Raw genomic sequence first — 22,446 nt, 5'->3', positions numbered from 1 at the left:
GCTTGTTTCTCCATCACACCGAATTACTAAATAACAGAACCCGCATGGTATTTGTTCAGCGACTTGCACTGTTCGATCAATATCAGAAGCAGTTGTTTCTTTGAAAGCAGAGCTGGACGCATTCGCATCTGCAACATGCAGACATTCAAAATCCGCGTAAATTATATAAGGGACATTCATCTTTCGTTGAACCGCGGTAAGTTTGAGAATGTTTTACTGACATTTTTGTTCTCAGCGGCTTTTCACCAATACCACTACAGTAAAAGTCATGGCTGGTGAACAGTTGCTGAGTCTTAAAAGCATGCATGCAACAGCTCCATATATAATTTTACCCTTATGCTTACTGTGTCGATTAAATAGTCGAGCAAGATTCTTTATCCATATGTAACGCGCTATCGATTCTGATTCTTTCATTTCACTCAACAGTAATGAATCAACCTGAGTTAGTCCATGCTGTCCATGTAGAAATAATACAAACAGATGAAAGCCTTTATCATAAGCGAGTACATTAACATCCATAAATGGATTAAGTATTTCAAATTTGCTCACTGTGACTTTGGTAGCCTGCAAGGAAAATTCCGATATCACTGTTGTTGATATCTTCGAAGCAGGTCCTGCTTATCACTGACCGGATATAACGCCAATACAAATGTCCATTCAAAACAACGATTGTCAAAGTCTTTTAGCATTATAAATGACCTTGGCGGTGCCCACGCTGATGTTGCTATGTCACTGGATCCACGAAACGTTTGATGCGAGGAGATATGTACCTTGACTTGGCCATATGTTTCGAGAATCCATCCCGATCCTGCATTGATGTATTTCTCCAACGTTTGTAAAATCGTTTCAATGCCTCTGTCACTTTCATCACTTATGGCGCTGTTGTCTTTGCGATTCAGGATTACGCAGGCACCACTGTGAATCCACGATGTAGTAGTCTTAACTCCATTCTTGTCAAATGGCATAACCAAATGCGTGCTTAAGACTATGTCTGCTTTAACGCCAGAGTGACACCGCTAAGATTCCAGGAATCAGATTTGTTAACATTTGTCGAGCGTCTTTACCTGGTTTATATGTGGGTGGCATAATTGCCATGTGATTTCCTAACCCACCACTACGCCTATGAAATCTGACTTCAGGTGCAAGTAAATGATGTGTTTTTGCAGGAACATACTCAGCCGTTTCTGTAGCAACAGCAGATGCAATACGACGACGATTTTCTTCATATTAATCTAATATCACAACATGTCAGCTTTTCATGCACCTCTTGGTATTCGGATATTATGCTCATGTGCAAATTATTTTTGTTAATGTACCCTTGCTTTATTAGTGATTGTTGCAGTTGCAGTTGCCATAGTGTAGGTAACCGGTGGGGTCGTGGAATCTGTGCAAGTAAGGGTCTCAATAATTCAAGCATGTCAACCATTCTCATACGACTTGGTATGTATATTCCATGATGCCATATGAATTGTTTGAGGTGAGGTACGGTATGCATGCTTATCAAAGGGGGAAAGGAGTCTCTAATTGAGAAATCCGTCAATGATTTGTTTTAATTTTTACATTACAATTGTTTTATTACAGTCCTTTGGTACATTAATGCCACTGTTAGAGACCTTCGTAAATTCCTTCAAAATATTTTGAGAATCATTCTGTTTTGTTGCCATATATATACAACGGTCATTGATTTGTTGTTGTTGTTGTTGAAGGGTTTAACGCCATTTTTAAGCACACAGTACATGGCGGCCAGTATTAACGGTGGAGGAAGAACCCGGGAAAAAAAACCCGGAAAGAACCACCGACCCACGAGAAGCTACTGGCAAGCTTTCTCACATATTCATATTAGCCGAATCAGAGACTCGAACCCACGCAGACAGAGGTGAGATGGCAGTGATCTGTAACGGAGAGCGCTTTAGACCACTAGGTCACCCGGGGGCCCCGTCACTGATTTGATGAAAGGACATTTCTTCGTCTAAACTGTGCTTGTTTGAATTAGAGTTTTGAATTTTGTAGTACGCAACCAATTCTAAGCATGGATTCATGTGAGGTTTCTAAACTTCAAGTAATATGTGCAGTCTATACCAGTTTTAGATATGATTCAAATAGAATGCGTTCCACGTATCCAACGCTAAGATTCGACATTACAATCATCAAACTGACTTTCATTTTTTCACATTTTAACCATTAATGACTAGCTTGTATGCCAATTATTAAACAAAAAATTGTAAGAAAGTTTGACTCGATCGACAAGTGTTGCATTTCAATGTCAGAAGCCATAACCCCAATACCATTTCCTGTGTTGATAAGATGAATGAAAACTCTCGTATCTGACGTCAAGAAATCGCCTGGAGAAACACGTGATGTCCCGTCCCATAATCAAGCTAGTATTGCAAGATACGCCATTAGATCATTTCCAGCACATTCACTACAAATACTATTGGGTGGTTCACATTACTAGCGAATTCTGTAATGACCAGTGCAAATTCAGCTTATATATATCGATATTCTGCTTTTAACTTTTCTTGGCATGCCGAGATCAATAAACCAAATCAAACAGCTTATCTCTTCAAATTTATAGATGACCTGCTTTGATTTAAAGCACTAGATTATTCTGAGCTATTTATATCATTTATATAGCTATTATTTAACAGAAGCGTGGTTATCGATCTAAAACACAAGCTGCTGCTACAGTAAATTCGCCAAAAAAGCAACAGTCTTACTTAACCACTAACATTACTTTCTGGAGATAACAGTCAGACCAGTAGACAAAATTCCACACGAACTACTATTTATAACCAACTAACTAACACCTTAATCTTCTCCCATCCAGTTGTTAGTCAAAGCATTGCATTCGGACCATTCCATATAGTCAGGCACAGAGGATACGCAGTAATTGCTTCCACGATGAAACATTAAAAAAAGGTCTTAAGACTTCTCTGAAAATCTGATGAATCGAGACTAAGACAAAGACTTGAGAGCAAAGACAACACAAAGTGCTAAACAAGCAAACTGCAATTACCTTCTAAAATAAAGCGAAACTGAAAAGGTTGATCGGGTAGAACACTTCTCTACCCTGTCCAAACTCTCAGTGAAATAACATTAACTGCGACTGATCACAACCCGAACTAGAGTTCCTAAACCAGGGGAAAAAGGAATCTTGCTGGATAACCCACCTAAGAACATTGACACCAAGCTGCAAAAGCCAAGGACCAAGGCCACAATAAAGAGAATCACGTGCAAATAAAATCATAAAGTTCGTACACCAATCACTTTTTAAATTATTCATCCATTTACTACTTGCTCATTCACTCACTTATAATTACTACAGTTTCTTTTTAAAAACGTTCTTGGTGTTAATTATTGCAATGATCATTGCTCGCATTACCTAAACAATGTAATATCCGGGATAAAATTTACAGTTACACAAATTTACATTAAACAATGTATGGCGGCTGACTTTCTCCTTTATAGGTCAATACCAACTAGTTTACTTCGTCATATATACATACATACATACATATATATATATATATATATATATATATATATATATATATATATATATATATATATATATATATATATATATACACACACACATTAAAAATAACATGGCTTTTAAAGTGTTGGTATAAAGCAATTTGATATGCCAATTTTGATCCGCCCATGGCGCAATAATACACATATATACACATTCACGAGACCATGTGTAGTTGATTCGAGATCAATGATGAATTTGTGACGTATGAAAATAACGATTAAAAGTATTTATAATCTCCGTTCTCTAAATGACTTTAATATGGTATACATTTTCATCACAATCCTTTCTGGTTTCTGTTTCCCCTCCCCTCTCATGTATAACGGACAAACCACGAAGAAATGTTGAGCGAGAGAGAAAAGAAAATTGGGCTGGATTAAAACCTTCAAATAGAAATTTCACCATGTAAGCTACAAGAATACGATTCGTCGTAAGGGTATGTGTGCGCTTTCCTTGGGATTTATATACAGTATTTATAAATGATACAAAGTTGCAAATCATGTCGACATTATACCGCAAATTTCTCTGTTATGTGGTACACATAATATGTTGCATTTAATATTTTGTTGTTGTTGTTGTTTCTCAAATATAGTATGTTCTAAAAAATCGAATATTAATAATTCAATATGAAAATCTCCGAATGCCGCTCTCTGTCTGTCTGTCTGTCTGTCTGTCTCTGTCTTTTAATGAAAAATTGACACATCTTATGGTATACCATTGATACAGCGTACATACTATATATTTATTCCCACCCGGCATTTATAAATTAATTTTAAAATTTAAAAGCGTTTATTAAGCTTTATATGCACTATTGCCTTCGAACGTAACTTCATGCAAGTTTTAATATACAGCCAGCTCATCAAAATAGTATATCCAGGATGGAAATGTTATATCCAGGATGAAAAATGTAATAGACAAACAAACATTTCATCACTGACCTACTTAAGCAGACGATTTGGGTAGGTTGTTATCTATTCCTGCCTTGCTAAAAGGTAACAACTCTAAACATCGTTCGACCTTTATTTTGCATTTAAATGTACTTATCTACAGCAAACACAATGAAGACTTTGTATAGCATAGAATGTAAAGCGTTCCAGCACAATAGTTAATATTGAGGTCGTTGCAATATCAAGCAAATCATACAAATGTATGCCTTTACAACAAAGGTTTTCACAACAAAAGGAACGTTCTATTCATATTGATTAAATTTAAATTTGGTGGCAGAATTCTTAACTCGAATATCCAATATTGTGCAAACAAACAGATGATGACAATAAATTAGAAACCAATGATAAAACTAGCACTTGCAGTTTAGTAAGAAATAGATGGTGTCAGATGACACATGACTGCCTTTAATATCTTTGTTTTTTATAAACACAAACGAATATCCAGGTGTGGTGAGAAATCGAGATATTGCCTGATTGAGGGCAATGGTGTTTTTATGAGGTTGCTGGCTGTTAGGGCAATATGTTGATGGTGTGCATGCAGTATAACATTCACGCCACCCATTTTCATTCACAAATGGTGAGTGGTTACAATCGTAACCAATGAACTATTAGCAATCAACCACTAGGGAGCAGTCATACACTTGTAATGTAAACATCCACTTCACGTATTACGCAGTTTTCAAAGCTTGCTAAAATTGCCTAAACATAAGCTGAGGCATACAATATTCTGGAAATTAATACGTAAAATGTTATAAACACAATGGTTTATTTTTGCTGACAAGGTGAGTAGGGATTTTTTTGTTAATAATAAAGTCAATTTTACTACTACTACTACTACTACTACTACTACTACTAATAATAATAATAATAATATTTATTGGGAATTATAAATCAGCACATTGGTCAAATGTAAACAATCGAAACTTTAAAAAAAAATTAATTTTGCTACAGTAATTATGTTACAGTCTTTAGGACTCATGGTACTAATTCAGTTCCCATAGTAAACCTATACAAACACCATGATACTGAAAATTCAGTAACTTAAAATTTTTGAGTGCTCATGATCAAACCTACATTTATCGTTTACCAGAAACCTGGATGTCAGCTTCTGTGTAGTGGAAAGGATATGAGCATTTTTTGGACCTGCAGGTGTTTGAAACATGTGGTTTCAATTCCGCACCAAAAGAGTCAGGTGCTAATTTTAGTAATGAATGTTCCAAACTCAAGACTATTAAAGGAATGATGGTGGTGGTTTGACGCAAAAGTAAACAAGTGAAATGGTCGAGCAATATAAAAACGACATGAAGACAGAAATATTCAGATGATCAATAACTTAATATTTTCACATATTCGACAATTATAAGAAAGAGCGTGAATAGGAAATATATTTTGAAACATCAATGTTTTGTTGTTGTTGTTGCTTGGGGTTTAAAGAAATTTTTCAGAACACAATAAGCTATACATGGAGGCCAGTATACCTGGTGGAAGAAGAACCTGGAAAAATATCCATAGCCATGATTGCCGAGCCTGAGACTCGATCCCGTGTGGACAGAAGTGTGATGTCGGTAATATGTAAAGGCGAGCGCCTTCGACCACTTGCCTCCCCCGCCCCCGCCCCCGCTCCATGTTTTGTGAATCTCGTATCTTCGTTAGCATACAGCAAATCCGTACGATTAAGTCGCCACAAACCGCCCGCTTTTGAAACAAATAATTGCAAATAATGAAATAAATTTCAGATATTAAATTCTAATCCATCTAAAATGATTTAATAATTGTGTGATAAACACGTGTACAGTATGGTATACAGTTTGCTAGAGCATGTAAATCCGTCAGATCTAAATTTCTCATGTATTTCCACCTTTTGTATGAAATCCACAAAATGATGTCATCCAGGGTACAATTTTGCATTACGCGTTATTAACTGAGCGAGCATGCTATCACCATGTTAATTTGGAACACAAGTTCAACATTTCTAAATACAAGTGTCTCTGGTGGTAAAATGAATTGCATCTTTTTGTGATCTCATTTTCAGTTGAAGTGTGCTGACCTATGTTAAAGTTAATGGGTTTTCAGATACATTTTCTCACGTCATCCAAGTAGGTCAGGCCGTGTAGTCCTACAACGCTGAGAAAACTTGGCGCTGAAGCAACGAAATATCTGTATATAACTGTGATGTTACAGCGATATGTAGTCATTATGAATAAGTTTTCAAAAATAACGCGCAGCAGCTATATAGCCGACTGTAGCTAATATGTATTGAAAAGTGTACATCCAATGATTATTAAAGACTTAGATTGATTAATAACATCCAAAGACTATTAAATAACATAGACTGATTAGTAACACCCAATGACTAATATAGACCTAGACTAATCAGTAATATCCAATGACTGGCATAGACCTAGACTAGTCAGTAACATCCAATGACTATTATAGACGTAGACTAATCAGAAACATCCAAAGACTATTAAAGAACATTGATTAGTAACACCCAATAACTAGTACAGACCTAGACTAATCAGTAACATCCAATGACTGGCATAGACCTAGACTAGTCAGTAACATCCAATGACTATTATAGACCTAGACTAGTCAGTAACATCCAATGACTATTATATACCTAGACTAATCAGTAACATCCAATGACTATTATATACCTAGACTAATCAGTAACATCCAATGACTATTATATACCTAGACTAGTCAGTAACATCCAATGACTATTATAGACCTAGACTAGTCAGTAACATCCAATGACTATTATAGACCTAGACTAATCAGTAACATCCAATGACTATTATAGACCTAGACTAGTCAGTAACATCCAATGACTATTATAGACCTAGACTAATCAGTAACATCCAATGACTATTATAGACCTAGACTAGTCAGTAACATCCAATGACTATTATATACCTAGACTAATCAGTAACATCCAATGACTATTATATACCTAGACTAATCAGTAACATCCAATGACTATTATATACCTAGACTAATCAGTAACATCCAATGACTATTATAGACCTAGACTAATCAGTAACATCGAGTGATTATTATAGACCTAGACTAATCAGCAACATCCAATGAATATTATAGACCTAGACTAGTCAGCAACATCCAATGAATATTATAGACCTAGACTAGTCAGTTACATCCAATGACTATTATATACCTAGACTAATCAGTAACATCCAATGACTATTATAGACCTAGACTAGTCAGTAACATCCAATGACTATTATAGACCTAGACTAATCAGTAACATCGAGTGATTATTATAGACCTAGACTAGTCAGTAACATCCAATGAATATTATAGACCTAGACTAGTCAGTAACATCCAATGACTATTATATACCTAGACTAATCAGTAACATCCAATGACTATTATAGACCTAGACTAGTCAGTAACATCCAATGACTATTATAGACCTAGACTAATCAGTAACATCGAGTGATTATTATAGACCTAGACTAGTCAGTAACATCCAATGAATATTATAGACCTAGACTAGTCAGTAACATCCAATGACTATTATAGACTTAGACTGTTAGTAACAGCCGATGATTAAGGCATTAAATATACGTTTAATGCATGCATGAAATGCATAATGTAACCAGAGAACATGAGCAAATACAGGTCTACTTAGATATTTTGTGACTTCTTAAAAGATTCGCAGGAAAGTACAGCTGTGCAAATAAAAGATATTTGAGTATCTATGTTTGCATATTTATGATGTGCAATGACCTTCGTTAACAAGAAGCAGATATTTAAGTAGTAATCCATGTCATGTTTAAATTTTCTTATCTTGCACCTGTAATACTCAAAATTAAGATAGTTTACTCTTTTAGAGACCCCAAAAGATCGTAAACTTAAATAAAGTCCATATAACTAAAGTATGATGAATCAATGGGCATCTTCAAGCAAAACAGTAACATTTGGAAATATCAAATTTTATGAAGTTAATGGACGACTTGTTTGAAGGGAAATACGATAAAAAAATGTTAACACATGATACCTAAATGTGGACGATTAAGATAAATGATGTCTGGAAAAAGGCATGTGAAGGATTACTGGGAAATCCCGTGATAATGACAATGGATATCAAGTTGGAAATTAACGTATTACCATGATTGGAGTTCCAACATGACGTGTGATAATGACCATTGGCTATCAAGCTGGAAATTACGATATTGCCATGATTGGAATCCCGACATGACGTGTGATAATGACCAGTGGCTATCAAGCTGGAAATTACGATATCGCCATGATGGGAATCCGGACATGACGTGTGATAATGACCAGTGGCTATCAAGCTGGAAATTACGGTATCGCCATGATGGGAATCCCGACGTGACGTATGATAATGAATCATAGCTTTCAAGTTGGAAATTGGGGTATTGACATATTGGGAATCCCGACATGAAGTGTGATAATGACCCATGGATCTCATACTGGACATTACAGTATTGTCAAGATCAGATTTCATTGTGTCGATGTGAATTATATTTATATCCTTCACAATGAGGAGGATGGTGCAGGTTTTTGTTAAGCCTAGACAGAAAGACGGGAAGTTTTATTTTCTATCTATCTCGCTTAATGATTATCAGAACATTTAGAATGTATTCTAATTTAGCGAAGTTTATTGCTAAGACATACAGCAGTGTACACATTTAATCAGTTTAGCGAGAATGCTAATGTTTAGTGCACACAGTTAATCAGGACAAAGTTACCTGTCTCAAATACAGTGTTACGAATGAAAATAACCCATATGCATGTATCAGCTGATCTGAGTACGTGTAAAACATAGGATTGCAGACATAATAAATGCGTCGTAAACATTATGCATAATCAAGTATTTGAAAACACAATGTGTTTATACAAAAAAGTTGCAAACAGTATCATTAGCAGTTAAGTGTCATATATACAAACAAGTCGTTTGAGCTAAAAGGAAGAATGTTTACCTTTGGTTAGTTGAACAAAAACCACACAGGTTCTGATTTAATGACATGTATGTAGAAATGCTTTTCCAGTAATATGTATTTAAGACAGAATACATTGAAAGTGTATTCCAGTATCATAGTGTCCCTTCTTCTCAGAAGTCACACTCTTGATCTAATCTGAGCTGTTCTAAACTTTGGAAGAGTAAATATTTTTTTTTATAAATATGAAGAAAAGCCAAAATATGCAATCATTTTATGTAATGTGGCTCTAGACGACTCAGATAATCTATAATCCCAATTTTGCATGAGGTGATTTTGTCTAATTTTTGCTGTGGAAGAACAATAATTGTGATCTACTCCCACCCACCCACCTCCCTAAAAAAACCCAAGAGATGATACACATTGGTAACAAATGAAGTCCATTTGCGGTTATTTGGGGCAAAACATTCAGTAACATGCCATTCAATAACGTATTGTTCAAACTGAATGTTTCTAGCATAATTATTAAAACGTTTGCACCTATTATGAAAATACTTTTGTAATAACTTATCAGTAGCTATCCTTTTTTTTTTCTTCCAAGTTTCTCCCTGCTTTCATTTTGAGGACATTTACTTAACCGAAATATCTTTTTACAAACTTGAAATGAATTCTTAGATTACAATAGTTAATTAATCGATCGAAGGTGATTGCTTATTCTTCTGATATGAAAACCATGTCATGATCTTTACAGCAATCGTTCAGTTTGACACCATAACTGTATCATAAAGTACAAATGTTCTAAAGACATTTATTTACTAATAGTAGGTCAAGAACAAAATATTCCAGAAAAACAACAGAATCTGCATGATAGTATTAATCAGACGATCGTGATCTTAACAAAAGGGAACTATTTCTAGTGTCAAGACTAGCTTCAAGTTCAGTCATAGAGTAGGATATTAACAATTATGAATAATTGACGGCTCTCATGAATGATTACTTACGGTAATGTAGATTATTGTCACTCTTTCAAAACCAAATGGTTTTCTAAAGCCTAGCATCATATGATGTTAGTAAATGTGTAATAGACCGTACAGTCCCTCATCACCGGGTACAAAGGCAAACATAATTTCTCCCAAAGTACATTGCGCTCTCTCCCATTGACTATGAAAGCAAGTATAAAGCTGTCATCGATATAGCGAAATGTTCTATTGCGTATTGTGACCAAGACGACGTCTTTGACGTCAATAAAACGAGATAGTTGCAGTTTCTTGACATGATTAATTAGATATGACAAAACATTTACATATTATGGTTGCTATGTTCAAGCAAAATATCAGGAAGAAGTTTAGCAGCATTGCAATGTAACCATGTCAACACATTGTAACTGGAAACTGATCTTATTGAAGTACATTGCATTGTTTTAATCAAGTCTTGATTATGTATATTATAGAAACATCTTGTAATGACAGTGCCAGCTCATACCTCCAGACTTCGCGTCTGTAATATGTCTCATGGACTGTAGTGTTCTGTACGACCCACGACATGGGATTTATCATTGCATAAACAATATAACCGAGTGTTCTGTACGTCCCATGACCTGGGATTTATCATTGCTTAAGCAATACAGCAAAGTAAGATAATCGATATACCGCGGTATATGGCTCAGCAAAAAATTCAACTGAATATTTCGTCAGAAATATTTTGAACTATTTACAATTTTATCTACAATACATACTGTTTTTGGGTGGTGTGAAACAAATCAACAGGAAGAATAATATATATGAATATCAATGATCTATTTTGTGTTTAAAAACATTCTCGAGAAACATCGAAGCGTTAAGAGAAGTAAACGAAAGACAACAATAAACCTGGCGATGAACAGCTTCTGATTTTTCACAGAGAATCGTCTCCTCCAAGTCAGAGGTGGCACTGCAATGTCAGTTATGAGTCGCCAAGTTATAAGCAGCACTGACATGTCTCGCTAAGTTAGAAGTGGCGCTGTCAAGTCGATGTATGTATTACCAAGTTTTACGTGTTACTGTCAAGACTGTGTAAACGTCGCACGGTTAGAAGTGGTACTGGCATTTTTGTACATGAGTGTCCACGTCAGAAGTGGTACTGTCACATCAGTGGATGTATCACAGCTAGATGTAGTACTGTCCATTCAGTGTATGTCATCAAGTTAGAAGTGGTACTGCTAGGTCAGTGTATTGTGACAGATATATTGTTGTCACGTCAGTGTATGTGTCAGAGATTTAGTACTGTCATGTTAGTGTATGTGTCAGTTAAATGTAACACTGTCATGTCAGTGTATGTCTCACAGTTAAATGTAACACTGTCATGTCAGTGTATGTCTCACAGTTAAATGTAGTACTGCCAAATCAGAGTATGTCATCAAGTTAGAAGTGCTACTGTCACTTTAGTGTATGTGTTACAAAGTTAGAAGTGCTACTGTCACGTTAGTGTATGTGTTACCAGGTTAGGAGTGCTACTCTCATGTTAGTGTATGTATTACCTAGTTAGAAGTGCTACTGTCTTGTTAGTGTATGTAAGAAGTGCTACTGTCACGTTAGTATATGTATTACCAAGTTAGGAGTGCTACTGTCATGCTAGTGCATGTGTCGCCGAGTATAGGCTATCACTTGAGTACCAGTATTATTCACTGTTTGAAAGTTTAAACAGTAAACTTTAATGAAGCCAAACAAGTTTTGTAAATCTTGCTAACGTACGAGAGGGATTCCATAGTTTCGTAGGACTGCACATTGCTAATTTAAAATAAAAAATACTTCTTACCAAATTTCTTTTCTTTTTAGATATTATAGCACTGGTAGTTGGATTTGAAAAAATATGGTGTGAATGGTGTCTACTGTCGAAGATAACAAATTGTCGCCATAGTGCAGTACCAGAGACGCAATTCATAGCGCTCTCTCTTTCCATCATTCAGTCCAGTTCAAAGCACACTCTCGTTGTATCATTCAGTACAATTCATAGCAAACTCTTGTTCCATTATTCATCATAATTCATGGCACACTCTCGTTTCATCCCTCAATCCAATTTATAGCACATTCTCGTTCCATCACTCAGTGCAATTCATTTTACACATTCGTTTCATCACTCACTTGAATTCATAACACTCTCGTTTCATCACGCAATCACATTCATTGAAAAGATTGTGAACCGATCCAATCAAATTTAGCTAACAATTTCCCTCTCGCTGTCTGTCAACTTGGGTACGGACGATAACACGCCTCGTTCACTCCGCGGGCTTCCCTCTGATCTTAGGACTTAGCTGTAAAATATAGGTGTGACACCGAAAGCCTTTTGTTCAATGACGCGAGCGGTCGCCTTCGCTGACCAAGTTCCCAGTCCCTGGTGGGTCACGGTAACATTGCGTAAGCGTTTAAAACCAGCCTGCGACAATCTTTAGACATCAAACACATGGCCGCAGTAATATTTCCAAGACAGTAGATTATACCTGATACATGGCTTTAAAGCTGGGACTTAGCAAATGTGACAGTCCCCAACGCTTGAGAATAAAATCGGGATTTTATTCCCCCAAAATTGTTCCAAATGCAAGTGGGCGTTACTACACGCAATAATATAAACGCAATCATAACGAGCTACACACTGACTACGAACACGAATATACACACAACATATTGATATCTACTACGCGATCTATGCCGTTGCAGCGTTCCTGCTCATGAAATCGGCGCCTACGTTCTCGGTTCCTTTCACCTATCTGATCTGTATCTGGTACTGATGTAAGAACAGCGACCATCGCATCAAGCGTCCATTCGGCAATTTCACCTGCGCGAGATACGCGAGGGGTTGCTGGTCGGTCTCCAATATGAACTTCCGCCCGTATAAGTACCGCTAGAACCGGATATCCCGAACACGATTCAGAGGCATTTCCTCTCCGATACGGAGTAGTTCATCTCGGCAACAGACAGTTTCCGACTGCCGTATGGTACGGGAAAAAGCGTCCGCTAGTCCACTTGCAGTAATACTGGTCCCAGGCCCGTGTCACACGTGTTAGTGCGGAGCACAAAGTCTTAGGACAGATCCGGTAGACGGAAAACAGTGTCTAATGTCAGCCTATCCGTCAGCGTTAGACAGCGTGCTCACACGCATCCGTCCAAATAACTTTACTCGGGGACAGTTTCCTGGTCAGGTCAGATAACTGCACCACAAACGCACTGAAAATGGCCACATACCTCCGGTAATAACCGGCCAATCCCACGAATGACCTCATCTTAATTTTCATGGTGGGGCGCGCAGTATTTCTCAGCTGCTCTACCTTCGATTTTTCTGGGGACAGCGTGCCTTGACTCAGCGTGTTTCCCAAAATGTCCAACGTCCGGAAACCAAGGGGACATTTGGAAGAGCCGTCAACGCCGTTTGACTTAGCCGTTCCGAAACGACAGCTAGCGGAGTGAGGGGCTCACCCCAAGTCTCGGTGGCTAGCAAGAGGTCATCCATGAAGTTGTGAACACCCCTATCACGTAAGGGTTTCAACAATTAGCGCATCATTTTAGTGAAGACGCTGGGCTCATTCTGGACTCCGAACGGGATGACTAACCATCGGGAGTAGCAAAAGCAAGTTTTGCCATATCCTCCTCCATTCCAAGAATTGGCCAATAGCCCTTGTACAAATCCAACTTTCAATAATATTTCGCTTTCGATACAGAAGCGTTTCTGGGTCAGGTATCATTTCGACTTGAAATATCGTCACCTGACTCAGCTTCCGGTAGTCGACACAAAACCGGTGGGTGCCATCCTTCTTCTGCACTAAGACTAGAGGAGAACTGTACGGAGAATCGGCGGGTTCAATTACTCCCAGAGCAATCATCTGCTCGATATCTTTTCTTACCACTTGTCGTTTCGCGTGGGGCAAAGGATATGGTTTCCGCTGTATTGGCCGGTCGTCACCAGCTTTAATCCGAATCCGACAAGTGACGTTCTCCTTGGTATTTCCGTAAGCACATCGGAATACCCCGCCAGCAACGTCTCCATCTATTCCCGCTGCTCTGCAGTCAACATAGAGTCATACTCTACGTCCGATGATGTCTCATCCCTCGTTAACAGACAGCTCGTGCCGGTGTTCGCACCTTCCGTGTCGCTTTCGGCGCCCTCGGTGACGATCGATGCGACGACAATATCGATGTCGGTCTCTCTTTCTTGGTATCTCTTAAGGAGATTTGCATGGTACAGCTTCTCCTTAGTCGGTAGCCGTATCCGATAGGTTTGGGCCCCGACATTTCCCGGTTACGACGTACGGACCCCTCGAAGAAACCTTTAGTTGGTTGTGTTCTTGGGGCAACAGCAACAACGCCTTGTCCCCTACTTCATACTGGCGTGGGTTAATACTTTGCCTGACGCAAATTTGCTCGCTTGAGGTTTTTCCTTAGAATCTGCCTCTCTTAAGTTTTACCACCAAATTACGAGTTGCTCTCTCGGAAAAAACCTATCTCACAGCTGTCTTTCCCGGCGCAACTAAATTTTCCCTTAAGAGTTATGAAAGTTATCATTCAGCCAGTATTGTAAACACACCCTCTATCTCAACTCTTATTGGATATCGCTGTGAACCGATCCAATCAAACTTAGCAGACAATGTCCCTTTCGCTGTTTGTCAACGTAGGTACGGATAAGAAAACGCCTCGCTCACCCTGCGGACTTCCCTCTGATCTTAGGACTAAGGTGTAACACATAGGTGTGATACGACAATCCTTTTTTTTACTGACGCGAGCAGTCGCCTTCTCCGAACAAGTTTCCGGTCCCTGGTGGGTCACGGTAACATTGCGTAAGAGTTTAACACTAGCCTGCGACAATATTTAGACGTCAAACACATGGCCGCAGTAATACTTCCTAGACAGTAGTTTTAGTTTATACATGACTTTATAGCTGGGTCTAAGCAAACGTGACACTGATATACTTGAATTAGCGTTAGGAACTATATACTACACATGGTAAAACAGAATAAAGAATACTTGACTAATTAAATGAGATAATCTCTGCATATCACGCAGAAAATGGAATGGTCACCACATAACTTCTACTACTGCTACTACTACTGCTACTACTGCTACTACTACTACTACTACTACTACTACTAATAATAATAACAACAACAACAACAACAACAACAACAATACAATGTACTGTCTGGTTCTTGGAAAGAAAATAAAACTACAAGCAAAACAAACAGATAAAAACGCTTTGAAACGTTAAACTTGTCACCTGACAGCTATGTTCACGTGTAATCATTTGCAAACATGAAAACAAACAAGTCTCTCCAATCCCGTTTAAAATGTACTGATTACTCCTTGTTTTACATGATTCTAATAAAAGTTTCTCACTGCGTTTGATTATCAAGTTGCCATGAGCTGCTGCATACGAAAGCATTGGCTGTTAGCATAGCTCTGTTTCGTTTGTATAATGTACTCCAAATTTATATCCTATCAATGTTAAAATAAATTTATCTATGTTTGCAAACGCATATCTCTGATATGATCTAGCGGGTTAAGAGATATAATTTGTTCAAAGCAGGAATCGAACGTATGATATGAGTACCAACACATATTGTCTATCTTCTTTGCTCCAGAACCATCGAAAGAACCAACTCGCTAAGCAGTCGGAAATTAATATTACATGTACACATCACCTGGATTCAGAAATACAATGTATATACATAGATTATTACTTTGAATCGACACCAGTTACCAAAGAGACAGGAAAGCGATTAACACTAGATTCCACATTGTATGCTAGAGTAAGCGATTTTATTAATCCAAATTTATATGGAATGACATCGATGTCATCAAAAAGGTCAGATACAATAATTCGTTCCGACCAGGAATCTAACCCGTGCTTCGAGTAACGGCATCTATTGCCTTGCTCCCATACACTATCGTCCTTCCCGTACTATCATAGATGGCTCCCCCCCCCCCCATACAAATATGGTACAAGGTATAAGAAAAGAAAACCCCAATTCATCCAGTGATAAATTTGTATTCTAGTCTTTAAAATATCACCTCAAGCTGGGGAAATTCCCGGCTGTAGATTAATCATGGCCATTCTCGGCAAAGTACGGTCAATTTATTCGGTGAAGCCCACGATATTCACGCGTCATTAAACCTGGCAAACGTTTCCGTACACCAAAAATAAAAAAGATCGTAAATAAACCTCTTAGTAAATTAGGTTTTCCAAATACAAGGTAAACTCAATAGACCATATAACTGTCAGACAATCCTTAACTTGTTATTGAGGCAAAAATAGCTCGAAACATGTATTCTGTACCGAGATTATTGAATTGCAATCCAGACCACCATCTACCTTTCTTTTATGACGCAATATCTATGTGATCTCAAGCAAACTTACATATGACAATGTTATATCGAAAGCTACATTCTCCTAAAGGCATGACTTTGATATAAATATCCGAGCTATCACACCCATCAACAAGCCTCTTCCTGCCGCATTTATATGAACTCGATAATAAAAAATACAACATATGTGCTAGCGGTTTAACATAAAATACTCTTAATATTGAATGAAATTCAGTTGCACAAAAAATTGTCTTTAATAATACGTGACTATTAGAGACTAAACATACGTAACATACGTAAAATATATACTGAAAACACCGGACGATTACGAAAAGTAAGCATGTCTTCATTGCAATGTGCAAAGTCCGACATGTAAGACTGTGATAAATCGTTATAAAGTTAGAAAACGAATGCATTGTTAATGATAACTAAGAATACTTGAAACTGAAATAGTTGAATTTCTTTACAATGAAAATTTATTTCACCGCTCTCCTTTTATTAGCTGCAAAATCATATCAATCTATCTATCTATCTATCTCTGTCTATATATCTATCTATAATATATATCTATCTGTCTGTCTATATATCTATCTTTCTCTCACTCCATATATATATATATATATATATATATATATATATATATATATATATATATATATATATATATATATATATATATATATATATATACTTTGCACGTAATCAAATTAAATAAGACTATATTTGTTTTTTTTAAAAAGAAAAAACATTATTATGTAAAGAGAGTATTTTACTAATTGCTGTGATTCAAGCCTAAAGTTCCTTTCGAATTTATTTTAATGATGTTTAAGGCAGTCCATAAACATTTTAGTCACTTTATGTGTATGGCGTACTTTTGTTGAAGTCTGGTTAGTAAACTTGACTTTGACAACAAAACAATCCTCCAATGAGTCCTGTGATACGTCTAAAACCCATATAAATGGATGGCCAGGAAACCAAAACCAACGCAATTTTCTACATGCTATTCCATTTCTAAATCCATTTTCTCATGACCACGCTACTTTTGCTTGTTTTGACATTCGCTAGTTTCTGATGTCATCAGTATTAACAACACTGGAACATTGTTCATAGGATTTTGGTATATAATTGATGTAGTTAGAAATTTATGTTGCGGGAATAAAGATCATACAAGGTTTGTTGTGTTCATATATCTGCCGGCGAACTTGGTTAAGTTCAAAAGCTTCTGCCTCCTCGTTCTAAGCTCAATCCCATGTGCTGCAGCAAATTTTGCATATCTCAAACATAATCAGGGAACCATAAAGCATCCCTTTGACGGTAAGTATTAATTTATCCTGCATGCAATTTCAATAACGGTAACGTCTTTAAGGAAATTTTCTCCATGAAAAAGCTTTTGACATTTGTTTTATATGCTATGACTTCTGACTTATCTCTTATAAAGTATAGGTAAAATTCGATACGTTTCCATCATGTTGACCATAAAGTTTTGGTAGGAAATGCCTTTCGCTCAGAGCGTGGTAGAGAAAGCTTGGGGGATGGGTTGCTTTTATGGATTGGGTTAGGTGTATGAAGAAGAAAAGGTATGGGGTCATGACTTGCTGATGCTGATTTTTTATGGGGGCGGGGTTACGGTGGGGTTTTAAGACGAACTTTTAAGTTTTGTAGATACTTGTAAGAAGGTAGTAATCAAAACAAACCAAAAAATTTACCGAATGTGGATCTTGATTTTCCATGGAAGCGAATATTCCACGAAATCTCCATACAGTTTACAGGAAAGGATATCAAAAGTCATATGTTAATGACTGATAGAGCTTTTACAAAGCAGTCATGTTTCAATCATTTTGCTGAGATAAAGTAATAACATCTGTTCACTGCATGACCCAAACGGACGATTCTTTTAGATGTTTATGGTCTAGCGATGCCAAATTAAACAGATATCATTGACAAGTCGAAGATAATAACCTTCAAAATTTTTCATTCACACGCGGAATACTATTGCTGCAATCTATGTTAGTTGATAGGTCATCTTCATTTGAACAGCTGGTATTGAAATCTGTGTTGAAAAGTTCTGTTTTGCAGGTCATGGTATAAAACCAGCCTAAAAACAAAAAAAAAACACTTCAAATTGTCAAGTATTATCAAAATAAATGCCTCCTTGATAAGCAAAGTTTGACATATGTATCTAGACCGAATACATCATATTTGTTTCCACTTACGTTTTGACATTTATATTGATTTAACTGTAGATAAATTGAGTCGTGTATCTTAGATTTGGTATGGAAGGTTTTCCAAACGGTAAATGCAAAGAAACACGGCAAATAATTATGACATTAGTGATAGAAAACAATGCGCGAAAAAAAAATGCATCTGCATGAGTTACTTACAACCAGTCATTAGGATGGGTCATTGGAAGCGTCATTTATGCATTGACGCGCAAGGTTTGAGACACACATTATAGAGGCGTATCGATTAACTATCGTGAAAGAATGAACAATTTCAAAAGTCATATTAGAAACATGGACAACCCAAACATACCAACCATTTCATCTCTGTCGGACACTGTGTCCAGCTAGAGTTATCATATACACTTATTTCCTATTAATGACATTGGTTTATATATATATTCTATTCCTTCTCTTTTGACACGTCGAATCTGATGTTAAAAATGCAGTAACTTTAAATTTCTGAGTGCTCATGATCAAACCTATATTTATTAGTATAGCTGAAGCTTGGATGACCCCGACCGAGTCACACCAAAGACTTATACAAATGGTACTAACAGCTGCCTTGCTAGGCACTCAGCATTAAGAGGTTAGTGTTAGGACTGGTTGGCCTGGTGTCAGGATAATGTGACTGGGTGGGACATCATGCTACATGTCTGCGACATGATGCCCCAGTGCTAGACATCACTATAAAGTGCCACTCTGCAGACATCGTAGCAATATGACTGCAAAATTGTTAAAGCTACGTCAAAAATCCAAAACACACACACACACACACACACAACCTGGAAGACAGCTTCATGGGTAGAGAAAAGGATATCATATGAGCCGCGGCATTTTCTGGACCAACATGTGTTTGAAACGACTGAAATTTCATCAGTTAAACAATGTCTCTATTTTTTGTTACAATTAGGATAATCTCTCAAAAAGATTATTTTTCCTAAAATATAACTCGAATTATCAACCAATTCTGGCCAGCCAAACCTATATTTATTCTATTTTATCTTCACCCGTTTCCAGACTGGTTCCCATTTTCCATATCATTAGTACCGTGTGTCCTTTATTATACTGCGTAGAAAACGATCTCCTGGGGGATAAACAGGTTGAATGACAAGTATCGAATGGCATAAAACGAGACTTACGACGTTAATTTTTTTTAATTCAAGGACATTTTAATGAGTTTTTCAAATCTAAAAATTAATTATCATTATGTTAACTATTTTCTTACGCATGCAGTTACATGTTCTTTCCCTGTGTATTTCTGTTATATCACGACTAATTACATCATGCCACTTACTTTACATGATTTGACAAGTACAAGGTTGTCCTGAGATGAGTTACAATCAGCCTAAATAATAAATAATAAATACAGGATTTCCCCTTCTTCTTAATACAAAGCACAAAGCGATACCGATTAATTGCCAATGACAGGGTCTATACATAAGCAAGGTTTACAAACCTTGTTGTCTCTGTATAAACCTTTGTTTACCGTATATAATCACTTATTATGTAGAACCCAAGTTCAAATTGTAAGACTATGCTCTGCCGTCTCATAATGCAAGATCGTTTTCTTTTTAGGAGTAATTAGTATAACAAACAGTATTGACCCTGATCTACCGGTGTATTATGCTACGGCAGATCGTGGTCGTGTTGTTTGCAGTTGTACATGGCATATAAGCCAGCATATACTATATCCATTCGGACTTTTTAAGACCATCATTCAACAACAGCGACAGTAATCTCATCAAACTAACTGAATGTAATAATTAATTTTAAGTTCATTACATTTTGCATGTATTGTTGATTATGATGAGTCACAAAGCCTGAGAATCATGCTCCTGAAACATGCCAATATATATAGACTAGCGGTAACATGGGAAAATTAAACTTCAGGGACCATTTAGACTAGCAGTAAAGTGGGAAAATTACACTTCAGGGGCCAAATAGACGTTAAAAATTGGGACAGTTACATTTATGGGGCCATATAGACTAGTGGTATAATGAGATAATTACACTTCCAGTGTTTTATCCACAAATGGCTTCATGTAAGTAATTTGATTCATCAAGGCAAAATACAGTGAGTCAAAATCCAAACATATGAGTCTTATTCAAGCCGACGATCAGTCTTCAGTAGTTTTTAAAAATAATTACATTGTTTAAATGCATGACAAAAATATTAGTTATATTATGTGATTAAATCCTTGAATGCAATTCCCATGCCAGAAGCATCCGAACATTCTATACTTGTTCAAAATCATGTTGATGGTTTCATGTCATCAGAAATAATCTGAGCTCATATGACAAGCCGTTTATTGTTGGATATGTCAGTGCTTTCATCTGCCATTGCTGTCACAAATGACGAATTTTGCAGGTCACGTATAAGACTATCCTCTACAACGTTTGATAGACTCTCCAGTACCTCTGAACTGGTAATAGGCGAGTCATACTGATTGGCAGAATTCTTCAACATGCCAATGGCATCAATTTTTGCAGCCGTTAAGTCGTGTATTAAATGAAGAAGAGATTTGTGTTTTTAAAAATGGATGTCTTCTACACTCAGCCAATGTATACACTTAAGTGGCACTTTCACTGCTATGTCTTGTTTGTAAAATTGCATTAAAATCTGCCTGGTGTTGTGGACCTTCAATCGGCAGTTTGTGTTACGTTTACCAAGCATGCCTTGCCAGTGTACTGTTCTGAAAGTTTTATTTTGTGTGCACATTTGGTCATAGAGTTTTTTGAAGCCTCTGTACATATATGACAATACATTAGGGATCTTCGCTGCCACTCGACTTAACTTCTCTTGAAAACGTAGTCAGCGTATGTTTTCAACTACTGCTGCACAAAAATTTTACGTTTTTTCTTACGAGTATCCGGTACCTCATCTGTAGATGATGAAGGCTCCACTGGTTTGATAACAATACTATTATCGACTGTCGGTTGTACAAATGCGGCATAAAACGATAATTTCGTTCGTTTCGGATCTCTTTTAATTTGTTTGCATTGGATGCCATTTTTAGTCGAACTCTGAAAGTATCTTGGAACAACGCAAGAAATACACTTGAGCGAATGGAAATTGTAGCTTCGTTGCGTGACAGCGATGCGCATAAAATAATAGTTTCTCGTGAGAATTACTTTAAAATCACGTGTTTATTTTCCGCCTCTTTCTTGTGTGTGGTGATTATACGGTCCTAACATCCTGTTGCTACAAATGATGTGACAGTTACAGGTCACGCAAGATCAGCTCCAGGCTCCACACTCTCTTGTCACTCTATGTATTATGATAACATCAGCGTAAGAACTGACGTGCGCATATTTTCCCTGTTTGGGAGAGTTGTAATCTAGCCAATAAAGTAGTTAGATCAATCCTTTATTTTGTGGTAAAAAATTCAAAAGTGCTGCGATAATTATTCTTGGATAGAGACATTCACCGGAATTTATAGTGAATTCGAACCTGGAATTATATTAATGTGATTCAACAAAAACTATACA

The 22,446-nt window shown here is 36.9% G+C and overlaps 1 long non-coding RNA gene across 2 annotated transcripts in view; it reads right to left on the bottom strand.

Moving 5' to 3' along the window:
- Positions 1 to 12,185, bottom strand: part of LOC149806941 (uncharacterized) — a 78,979-nt gene extending 66,794 nt beyond the window's left edge. For both annotated transcript variants that reach the window (XR_016421363.1, XR_016421364.1), the window contains exon 1: positions 10,409 to 12,185. This is a non-coding gene — a long non-coding RNA (uncharacterized LOC149806941). The remainder of the gene's footprint in view (positions 1 to 10,408) is intronic.
- Between the last annotated feature and the right edge of the window lie 10,261 nt (positions 12,186 to 22,446).

Source organism: Sinohyriopsis cumingii, chromosome 1 (genome assembly GCF_028554795.1).
Source record: "Sinohyriopsis cumingii isolate HCF-2022 chromosome 1, ASM2855479v2, whole genome shotgun sequence".
Taxonomy (NCBI): domain Eukaryota; kingdom Metazoa; phylum Mollusca; class Bivalvia; order Unionida; family Unionidae; genus Sinohyriopsis; species Sinohyriopsis cumingii.
The sequence above is the reverse complement of the archived record's forward strand: the minus strand, read 5'-3'. Positions and strand labels throughout refer to the sequence as shown.